General features: G+C 33.4%; 1 pseudogene; it reads right to left on the bottom strand.

The window, feature by feature from the left end:
* Nucleotides 1-8,117: 8,117 nt before the first annotated feature.
* LOC145006134 (small ribosomal subunit protein uS4c pseudogene) lies at nucleotides 8,118-8,689 on the bottom strand (annotated as a pseudogene).
* Nucleotides 8,690-10,926: the final 2,237 nt, after the last annotated feature.

Below are 10,926 nucleotides of genomic sequence, written 5' to 3' on the forward strand. Positions count from 1 at the left end.
TTTAATGAAGTCCGTGATGAATCCGAATGTATGGGGTCTCAGTTTCATCCTGCTTCAACTAGGATTTTTAATCAGTTTATTGAGGATGCGAATCTGTTTGATATTGCTTTAGGTGGTCCTCGTTTCACGCGGAGTGATAAGTGGGGTTCTAAGTTTAGCAAGTTGGATCGGTTTCTGGTTTCAAAGGGGCTTTTGGTTTTATTTCCTCATCTAAGTTTAGCAAGTTGGATCGGTTTCTGGAATCCCTGGCCCACATCACCATTTAATATTTCTTGGCACACTATCATCCAAACCACTCGAGCACTAGGCCTAATGTGAGTCACATCGCTTAGCCATGGTTAATAATTGGAAAAAAGCACCATTAAAATACATGTGACTCAGCTAAAGGAAGACGATGGAGATTTCACTGAAATGCACACTAAATGCTTTTCGAGAGATCTCCTCCAAATCACTGGTATGGATACCGAAATCATTAGCATCAATATGTAGGTTCCAAATCCAGGTGGTAGTGTTAGAGTCTTTAGCTAATGTTCTTAAGAAATGACCTAGTATAGCCCATTTATCGAATGAAGTTTTTATGTGATCCCAATCAACCAAAATTTTTACTTTTGGTTAGGGCAAATGAATAATCATCAAGTCCTTCTTTCTCCCGACAATACATACAAGGAGACCCGGGGCAAGTGTTCGGATGTATTATGACAAAGCCATGAGGTACTTAACGTACCTTTTGGATCTTATAAAACCATTTTGACTTTAGATTTATTCAAAAACTACTTTTTGTGCAACCTAGTATATGTCAAATTGCAATTAAAAGTTATTAGATGGAGCTCCTGTTGGATTAGTGTCTATGTCCATAACTATTTTGGTATGTACTTGACCCGATTATGAGCATGGTCCTTTTGGGTTGCCTTCACCATAGCAATATGTAGGATGAATTAAGGAGAGAAAGGATTAATTATGATTTATTAATATATTATAAGAATAATATATTAAAGGAGAAATCATAATGTTTAATTAATATTAGTCAAGAATTAATTTTGTGGCTAAAAGAGATTAATTAAACTTAGGGGACCGCAGTTGTAATTATAAGTTAATTGCAATTGGGCTATGGATCACCTTGGAATAATAGGTTGGACGAATTCTATGGGGAAGCCCATTAGAAATCATCCAAGGCATGTTCCAGAAGGGGTCCATGGGCTGCTTAGGGCTTAAGCAGTCAAATTAGGGTTTCCTTGTTAGATAACCCTAATTACCTAAGTATATAAGGAACCCTTGGGCACCAAAAACGTGGCTAACACTCCCTTTAGGGTTTCCAGCCGTTTTTGGTGCCTCCCCTCTCTTCTCTCTTCATCCAAGTTGCTTAGTGGTGTTTGTGACTCCAATAGAGGTGCAGCACTTGAGGCACTAAGCTTTCTGAAGCCAATGATTGATTGTTATTGCTATATAACAATCAAAGGTAAGATCTAAACCCTATTCTATGTTAATACGATTAATTGTATGCTAAATCTAGGGTTTATAGCTTTTGATATTCAATTTCATGGTCATTAGACAAACTAGATCCAAAAGCTATTAGGGTTTGCATGTACAACATAGGATTGATGTATTGCTCAAAACCCATCAGTGGTATCAGAGCCTAGGGCTGTTTGTTAGTGATTTTGATGCTTACTTGATCAAAAATTGCATGAAAAAAAAAGTTGTTTGTCCTCTGCCTTGCTGACTCGGCGAGTCAGTGGATGAACTTGGCAAGTCAGGTTGACTCAGCGAGTCCAGTTCTTGACTCGGCGAGTCCATGGATCTGATAGTGTTTTTTAGCGATTTTCTTGTTGTTTTGGCTTGGGATACTTACCATAAACTCCTTTAATTTATAAAATCCGATTTTTATTGATTTTGGGTGAATATCCTTACCAAAATTGAAGATAATTGTCAAGTTTAGATAATCTTTTGTTTTATTAGATAAATATTGATTATTTGTAATTTAGATTTGAATTATCTTGTGAAAAAGTTCCAAATTACTTCCTTTAGGTTTTATAGTTTAAATTTGAACTTAAAAGTTTTGTTTTTGAAATTTAAATAAATTAAACCCTAATGTTTTGAAAAGTTTCAAAACTTGCCCTCAAGTTTTGAATTTTAATTTAATTAAAAGTCTTAATTTGAAATTTTAAATTCTAAAACCCTAGTAATTTGAAAAGTTCAAATCACACCCTTATGGTTTTATTAATTAATTAAAGTGTATAATTAAAAGAGATTTAATAAACCCATAAAGTTTTGGTTTACATTTAATTAAATTAAAATTATAATTTATTAAATTTGACCACCTAGTATTTAAAAAGTGTAAAATACACCCTATATTATATATAACATTAAAAGTCTAATATTATATATATGTATGAGTAAACAATCAGTCTTACCGTTAGTAGGCCTCATTCACGAAGCTGGTCTATAAGGGGTGTTTAAGGAAATTGTCTATAAAATGGCGATTGAATGGGTATCCACTCTTACCCACCGTACTCTTGACTAGTGGAGGATCGTTAGCCGAACGGGTAAGATAGGACAGAAACCTTCCATTATAAGTATAATGAAGTACAAAGTAAATAAATGCTTTTATAAATTCCCAAATCATAGTTGCTTTAGGCAAAATGTGAAATTGTATGCTAATCCATGGAATTACACTTCGTACCCTTGTCAAATGTTAGTGGAGCGTGTGTGGTTAATCGGCACACTAATTTGGGGATGACATTGGTAGCGAAGGGTGACTCGATGTTTGTCTTAGATCATTGGAGCGTGTGTGGCTAGCCGACACATTGATTGGGTGATAGTAGCATTGAGTGCACCACGTAGATTCGTATGGTTATTCACACCTTGTTTGTGATCCTTGGCATCCCAGTGGCAAACTTGAAGGGCATAATCGAGATTAAACATGTCATTGAAAAGTTCAATGAATCTCAAAAGATCTAGGAGTTTCAATTCATTTAAAACTTAAATTTATCTTTCATTTTTCATGGTGGAAATTGGTAAATCGTCATTTACCTACCTTCAAATATTCTGCAAATAGATTATGGCATCCCTCTTCTAGGCTGTAGAGTATTGTGTTGGATACTAGCCTTAATAATCCATTTGGGTGTTTTATTAACGACTCAATCAACTTAACTTGAATTTTCTCCCATTTTGTAGATGTCTGAATCTTACAATCGTCTTCCCAAATCCTTTGGAACAAGCTTTCCAGTTGAAGATGATGTTCCAAGATACGATCAAGGAAATGAGAGTCATGCTTCACTCCCTAACCCACAAGTTCGAAGGCTTGAAAAGTTCAAGATCACTCAAGCCCTATTGGCAATTATGCACGAAGATGTAAAGTCTGTGTCTGCACACGTCTTAGAGATGAAGTCACACATTGATAGGTTAAACATGTTGGGTGTTGAGATTTCAAGTGAGTTGGTTGTTGACTGGGTTCTTCAGTCACTTCCTGAATCATATAGTGAGTTCGTTAAAGAGTACTATATGATGGACAACGACGTGACCCTCATTGATCTCACCTATTTGCTTATAGTAACTGAATCAGCAATGATTTGGCGTGCTGGTCAAGCAAATTTGTCTGGTGAATCAAACTCCCAAACTTCAATGGACATTGAAAATGATGACATTGGAGATCCAGAAAAGGTAAAGTCTGAGATAGTACCTTGTGTCATTCCAAAAGAGTCTATTTTCTTTTATTTCCAAGAGAATGGGCATTGGAGACGAAGCTGCCCTCTTTACTTGATAGATCTAAGATATGGGAGAGTCAAGACGTATGGCTCTACTTCAGGTAAAATCCATTATCTGACTCTTTTAAGTTGCTATTCTAGATTCTTAATACATGATGTGATAAGATTACATTTTGATGTTTTGTAGGATCAAAGAAAAGAAAGGAAGCTTAAGGCAAGAAATGAGTTGAATCTAATCATGAAGAAATGGATTTCGATCGCATTGCTTGATGATTGGATTCTTGAGCTACTACTTGGAGTTAAAATAGATTGCTAAGAATTATGTAATAACATAGTTTTTCAATTGAATTGCATTGTAAGGAAAAACAATTTCTGCAATAAAATAAATTTTGATTTTGTCTTATTTATTTATCCTTACAATGGCGTTTATGAAAAAATGGTGTTTGAATGTTTCTACTATAAGCAATAATGGATTTGATTCTTAATTATGTTATTCGTGGAAATGTCGATAATTTACCAAATAGGGAGAGTTTCTTATCGCCCAAGTTTCAATTGGATAGAAACTTGGAATCATACAACTTGGTTGTGTGATGAATGAGAAACTTTACAATTGGAAATTCAAGACTAATTCATTGACAAAGAGTCAAGTGAAGGACTAGGAGATCGATTTCACAATGTTGTGCATCGATCAAGTCCACCACAATAGTGATAAAGATATTCGTCATGATTTACTAAAGTTTAGTAAATATGATTATACTTATAAGATTAAGTGTAACTCTAAGTTAATTGAAAAGGTTTTAATGAATGGAAAAACGAATAAGAAGAATCAAGAAGGTAGAAAGATAAAAGTTTCTCTATTCTAAGAAGAAGGGAGAATAACTTTTATTGTGTTTTATGATAGGTCTTAATGATTAAGAACCATGTCTCAATTGATCCTCTAAGTGTGTCTTAGTGCAATTTCATGTCTAAGAAGAAGAATCGAGAATTGTAGAAATGGTTAAATCAAGAAGTTAATCATACTTCGTTCCAATATCAAGTCTTAGAGTTAAGATTGTGACTTGAGTGAAACGTCTTAAGTAGGTTTATAACACTCATCAAATGTGGAATTTGGAAAGGTTTTCTAATTCTTGCACATTTAAAATTGGAAAGTTGTGATGTCTTGGATAAGATAAAGACCAACTAGGACCAATTTTGTGAAGTGTTTTGTCTTGATAAAAGCTACACCAACTCTTGAATATTTGTTTATCAAGAAACGTTTCTTGACAAGAGAATCTTATATGTCAAGGAGTAAGTGGGAGCCTTAATGGTCTTGAAAGGTTTCAAGAACAAATTTGAGAGTAAACCTAGTTAATCATCACTAGCACATGACTTGAGGTTTACAACCTATCATCTTGACATTATTTTGTTTCTGTACCATTCCAATTGAGTTAATTATGTATGTGAGTTCTATGAGTTATTATTTGAATGCATAAAGACAAAGGGCCTTGATCGATGGAAAGTACATTGATATGTAAGGATAAGTTGCTAAACTACTTAGAAGACATGGTGGGCACTCGTGTTACCATAAAGTTAGAAATCAAGAAAGTTCAATCCATATGAGTTTGGATTTGTCGCAAACTTGGTTTTGGAAAATTCACATGGATAGGAACACATACACCATAAAATCTAAGTGTCATAAGATTCCCTCCTTCATGAAAATGACTATGAGGAAATGCTTTCACTAAGAGAGATTTTAAGAAGACAACATTTATGAAAATTGTATTCTCAAGTTCGATTATGGTTATGACATCCCTTTCCATAGTTCGAATTGTGAGATTTGGCGATTAGTCTAACATTTGGGACTTATTGATATAAGTTCTGAATTGTTTAGACACACATATGAGCTATCTAAGGAAAAGCTGTATAAGTTTAAGAAGCTTAGATAAAGGCTTATCGAAGCATCTGGTATTAAAAATATGAACTTCAGAAATTCAATAGGCATTGTTTTCTGGAAGTTCAGCTGTTTTCTGAATACATGTCAAAGCTAGTGGGAGCATAAGTGTTATGCTTATATGATAATCATCATCATGATAGTGGGAGAATAAGTGTTATGTTTGTATGGTTATTATGGCAAGTATTGCAAGTTAGCAATATTAATTATAGAAAACTAAGATTCAATTTGCAAAGTTGCATAGGTTGAAAAGTTGTTTTACTATAATTAAGGGAGAGGATATTATACTTTATTTCAAAATCTAAATCTTAGATTGAAATTTTTTAATAAATTTAGTCAAAGGATACATAGTGTGTTCTCAAATTTCGATTATGATTACGGCATCCCTCTTCATAGTTCGAATTGTGAGAACGTGACACATAAAATATTATGGCAAAAGATTGATAAAGTATCATATCTTTATGTAAGACATTATGCATCGTGTCCTATACGCTTCGGGTATAGGATCGATTGTAAATGCTATAATATTTGATCATTCTAAAATTTTCCAAATGTCTGCCGCATTAAGAGGGAAAAAGGACTAGAATCGGTTTTGACTAAAATAATTAAACAACTATCAAAGGACTATCCAAAGTTCATTCAGGATTGGTCGCTTGTGAGTAGTTGGAAGTATGGTATTGGATGGACCATATTGACATTATTATGAATAGATAAGATTCTATTAAGAATGAGTTGTCATATGGCGAATATGGAAATGTTTCCATATTGGGAGTTGGATATTGAGAGTCTATGTCTAGATTAGAAAATATTATGCAAGAAGAATGTTCAAAGGAATGTACTTTGAATGTGAGACTTCACGTCTATGGAATTGTCTTGTAACAATTTCCGATAGAGTACTTTGTAATTCCATTGGCCAATTCTTGGTGACTTTTGTGCTATGATGTTGCGAAAGGATCGTTGCATAAAATGCTAGAATCTAGCATATTCTAGTAGTGGTAAGGAATTTGTATTCTTACACTAATGATAAGGATAAGGAGTTGTGAAATAAGCATCATTGGAAAAGTTTTCAATTTATCTATTTCACAAAGTATGGACCATAGGAAAACATAGTGTGTATGCTCGAAGCATGGGACAACTATTGTTGTAATTTGAGTAATAGGTTGATTTTCTGAAATAGTAAATGATGAATAATGAGTAATCAATATGGTGTTTAAACAAAAGTGTTTTATTTACTCCCACAAGTTTGGGGACATATAGGATTAAGTATTATTGTTGTGTTTCAGTTTGCATGTTTTGACTTCTAGAATATTGGGTTATGCGAACCTCCACAATCGGTCATACGTTGGAAGTAGGTATGAAGGAAGACTGTCATGAGAGTCTGTAGATTGACTAAAGAGTTTAGACATATCACAAGTTTGTTGCAGAGTTCATTAGTGCTTTAATAAGATTAGAGTATTGGATTAAACACACGCTCACAAGAATCACTTCATGGATTTCATCACGAGTGATTGTGAGTCGATAATATTCTATATTCTTGAAACTGAGACGTGTGAGTTGTTATTTGATGGTCGGTTGCACATTGATGATAAGTAAACGCACCAGTAACTTGGTGTTATAAAACTTATTGTTGTGTGTGATTCGATCAGTAAATGCAAGCGAGCATATCATGACCGTATTGTAAAAACAATGGGTGTCGTACATTGGGTGTTGTTTGAAATCTCTAAAATAATATTCCAAAGCTTTCGTATGTTCTCTGTTACTTGTTTGGATAAGTTCAATTTTATAGAGTATATAACTTCGGTTATAGGGACCAATTTCTAGTCTCATAGCTTCATAATAACTATATAAAGCTTGGGTATAGTTTCTTTCAGATTAATCTGAAATTCGTTACGGTCATCATTCAGTTCAAAGAATATTCGTTATGGAACGAAACATGAGATTTTGATCGCATACTTCTTTACTATGATGAAAATTTTTGTATTTTGATAGTTGTAAAGTTAGAGTTGATTGGTTGTACCTACCTAATAATCTATAATTATTCACTATTCACTCGATTTTAGGATTTTAGGTCATAATCATTGTGTGGGAGAGATGGACGAGTGCTTGAAGGCATAGCATTAGAACTTCTATGTAGGCTTTTGCTTACCAGGTGTTAAAATCACTCTTTTTTCGTACCTTCACTAATTCATTGATCATACTAACCACATAAAATCAAATTGCAATGGATATGAATATTCTAACAATTAGACCTTTCTTTGATATAGATTCTCTATTCCTAATGACCGTGGTACGTAAATATTATTTCAAGAAAAGAGTAGAGTAGACAAGGAATGAACAAGTCCCTCTTGATCTATGATACCTAAATGGAAGAAAAATCTAGATAAAATCATTATTTATCTCAACCTTAGGTTAATTTATTTCTTTGAAATAGAGAAAAATGGGTCAAACGCTTATTCTTATTATTGTTGATTTTAATTTTGTTAGGTTTAAGTCTGACGAGAATAATATTTTAAAAATAGCAATTCATTGGTTTTCAAACCGGTACATTTACTATCTATTATTTCATTGACTAGTCCTTTATATTGGAATGGTGGAAGAGTCAAATGATTTGGCAATTCCTCATAGGGGGATGGTTCGAGAAAATTTTGATTTAAAACTTTAGATTTTAGTTCATCCCTCCCCGCAATAGTATATTGAGGTTTGTACCAATAACTTAGTTTATATACTATATGACATTGACTAAAATATATCTATAGTTAACTAATTGGAGAGCTCCCAAAATATTCAAATCCATACCCAAGAGAAAAAGAATGTTATAAAGGCACATTTTAAGTAATTGTAGTAAAACCTTACCTATTGACCCTTTTTCCTTTCCGGTGATACAAACGTATTTAAGTAAATTTTGTTTTTCTTCTATGCGAATTAGATATTGGGATTATTTTTCTGGAACGTGATTGGTTTCTAAGATCACTTCCAACTTTGAGCCTTTTATTAGTCAGCCCTAGTAAAGCCCTAAACAACATGTTTTATTGAAATGAGGACCTCGGTAACGTGACATAAAGACTCATTCTTCTTAAATATATTTAATTATTAATTCTTATTGACGAAATTTCATTCTATAGAAAAACCTTAAACTAAAAATGAACTAAATTCTAAATAAAGAGAAATTTACTAAAGTACTATTGTATTAAAAAATAATGAGATTAGTTAGTGATATCGCCACATATAGTCATGCATTTTACGCGATATGTTAGGGTTTTTATCTACCTTTTAATCTTAATTAAAGATATTTGATGCTTATGATGTTTAAAGTTTATTTTGGAGCAACGTAGACATACTTAGGATAAAAGGAGCTGAAATGGTGTGCCGGAAGCGTGATTGCTGAAAACAATAAACAAACAGTGAATATTGATAAATGTTGAAGACCAGACCGCGACAATGCAGCTTCTACACTACGGTGCGGTGTCCTAATCGATGTGATGGACAAATAAAGTAAAATTCATATTGGAGGATACACGAAGGAGTCTTCACCATGTTGCGGTAATCTGTTAAGACAAATAAGGGACCCTCTTAAACTTGGAGAACCACAATCATCCTTGATCTACCGCAACTACTTTGGCTACCGTAATTTGTCTCTCTACCTCAACATGTGCACCGAAGTGAAGACTTAGTTATTTCCAATTGAATTATCGTGATAACCTTAGTTTATCCAATGGACCTTGCATGACCATACTACTCAGTAGCTTTATTAGTTGTTTATTACGGATGTAACTTTTGGAGACTCTATAAATAGAGTACTCATATCTTGTATCGAATATAATCTCAACTCTCAACTCTTAACTCTTATCTTTTATCACTTCTTCTCTACGATCTTTTGATCTTCTCTATGAAATATAAATATCTTTCTCATATATCTCTCTCTTACTGAACATCATTGAATATCCTCTTCAATTTAAATTGATCTCTCTTACTAACTCGTGTTTGAGTGCAAACCGTGTTATTAATCAGTTTGGTGTATACTTGATATAACTTGTCATTGACTTTTCTTTTACTTTTTAGCACTTTTAATTCCTCAACTAACCATCTAACTGCTAGATTTGGTGTCTAACCCCATAACTATAACTGAGATGTAATTGACCCGATTGTAGCATGGTCCTTTTGGGTTGCCTTCACCAGTGCAATTTGATAGGATGGACTTTTGAGAATAAGGTTATTTGTGAGTTATTAATATATTACAAGTATAATAGATTAATACGAAATCATATTATTTAATTAGTATTGATCAAGAATTAATTTGGAATTAATTTTGTGATCAAAAGAGACTAATTAAATATATAGGGATTGATTGTGTAAATCAATGATTCTTATAGTGTGGGCTAATGATCCTTGGTTATTTAGGATTGGCTAAACCAATGATATAACCCATAGATAGTCAATGTAAGTTAACACATAGATCCTAAGTAATATGAAAGCTCATTAGGGTTTACAAGGTGTAACCTTATCATTTGCCACATTATAAATAAACCCCTTAAGAGCCAAAATCGGTTACATGAGCTGCCACATTCATTCTATGAGAGTGATATTGATTTTGTGCTAAGCAACTTATTCTATCAAGCCTCCTCTTGCATATTGGTGTTTGTGAACCATTAGAGGCATCACACTTGAGGTGCTTAAGCTTTCACAGGTCAAGAACTACAAGTCCTTCTAAGAGGTAAGTCATCCAACTAGTTGTATTGTTAATTTGACAATTTGTATGATACTTAGGACAATGCTTTGGAAAAATGAAAATATGCATGTATAATTAGAGAAAACATAGATCCAAAGCATTTAGGGTTGCATGTGCACCATAGGAGTGTTATAGTGCTCAAAACCTAACAGCGGTATCAGAGCCCATGATTGTTTTCTATTATATTTGATGCTTGCTAATTTTTCAAAGATGAAAATGTTGATTTTTTGGCCTCTGACTGGTGAAATCGTCGAGTCCATGAACTGACTTGACGAGTCACTCAGTAAAAGGGTAACTCGACGAGTCCAGTTCATCTACTCGTCGAGTAGATGGCTCTGTTTGCAAAATTTCGGGTTACTTGGCCTGGATTGGATTGGGAACACTACCACAAACTATTTTGGATCATTAAAAATGTTTTTTTTTCTGATTTGGTAGTGTTTGTACTCATCCAACCACAAGATAATTGTCAAAGTTTTGAGAAAATCGTTGTTTTATGTGATAAACAAAGTTGCTTGAAAATTGTTGATTTGAAATTATCTTGTTTATGAGTTTAATTAGATCAATCTTAA

Source organism: Lactuca saligna, chromosome 7 (genome assembly GCF_052625555.1).
Source record: "Lactuca saligna cultivar CGN05327 chromosome 7, ASM5262555v1, whole genome shotgun sequence".
NCBI classification, from domain to species: Eukaryota; Viridiplantae; Streptophyta; class Magnoliopsida; order Asterales; family Asteraceae; genus Lactuca; species Lactuca saligna.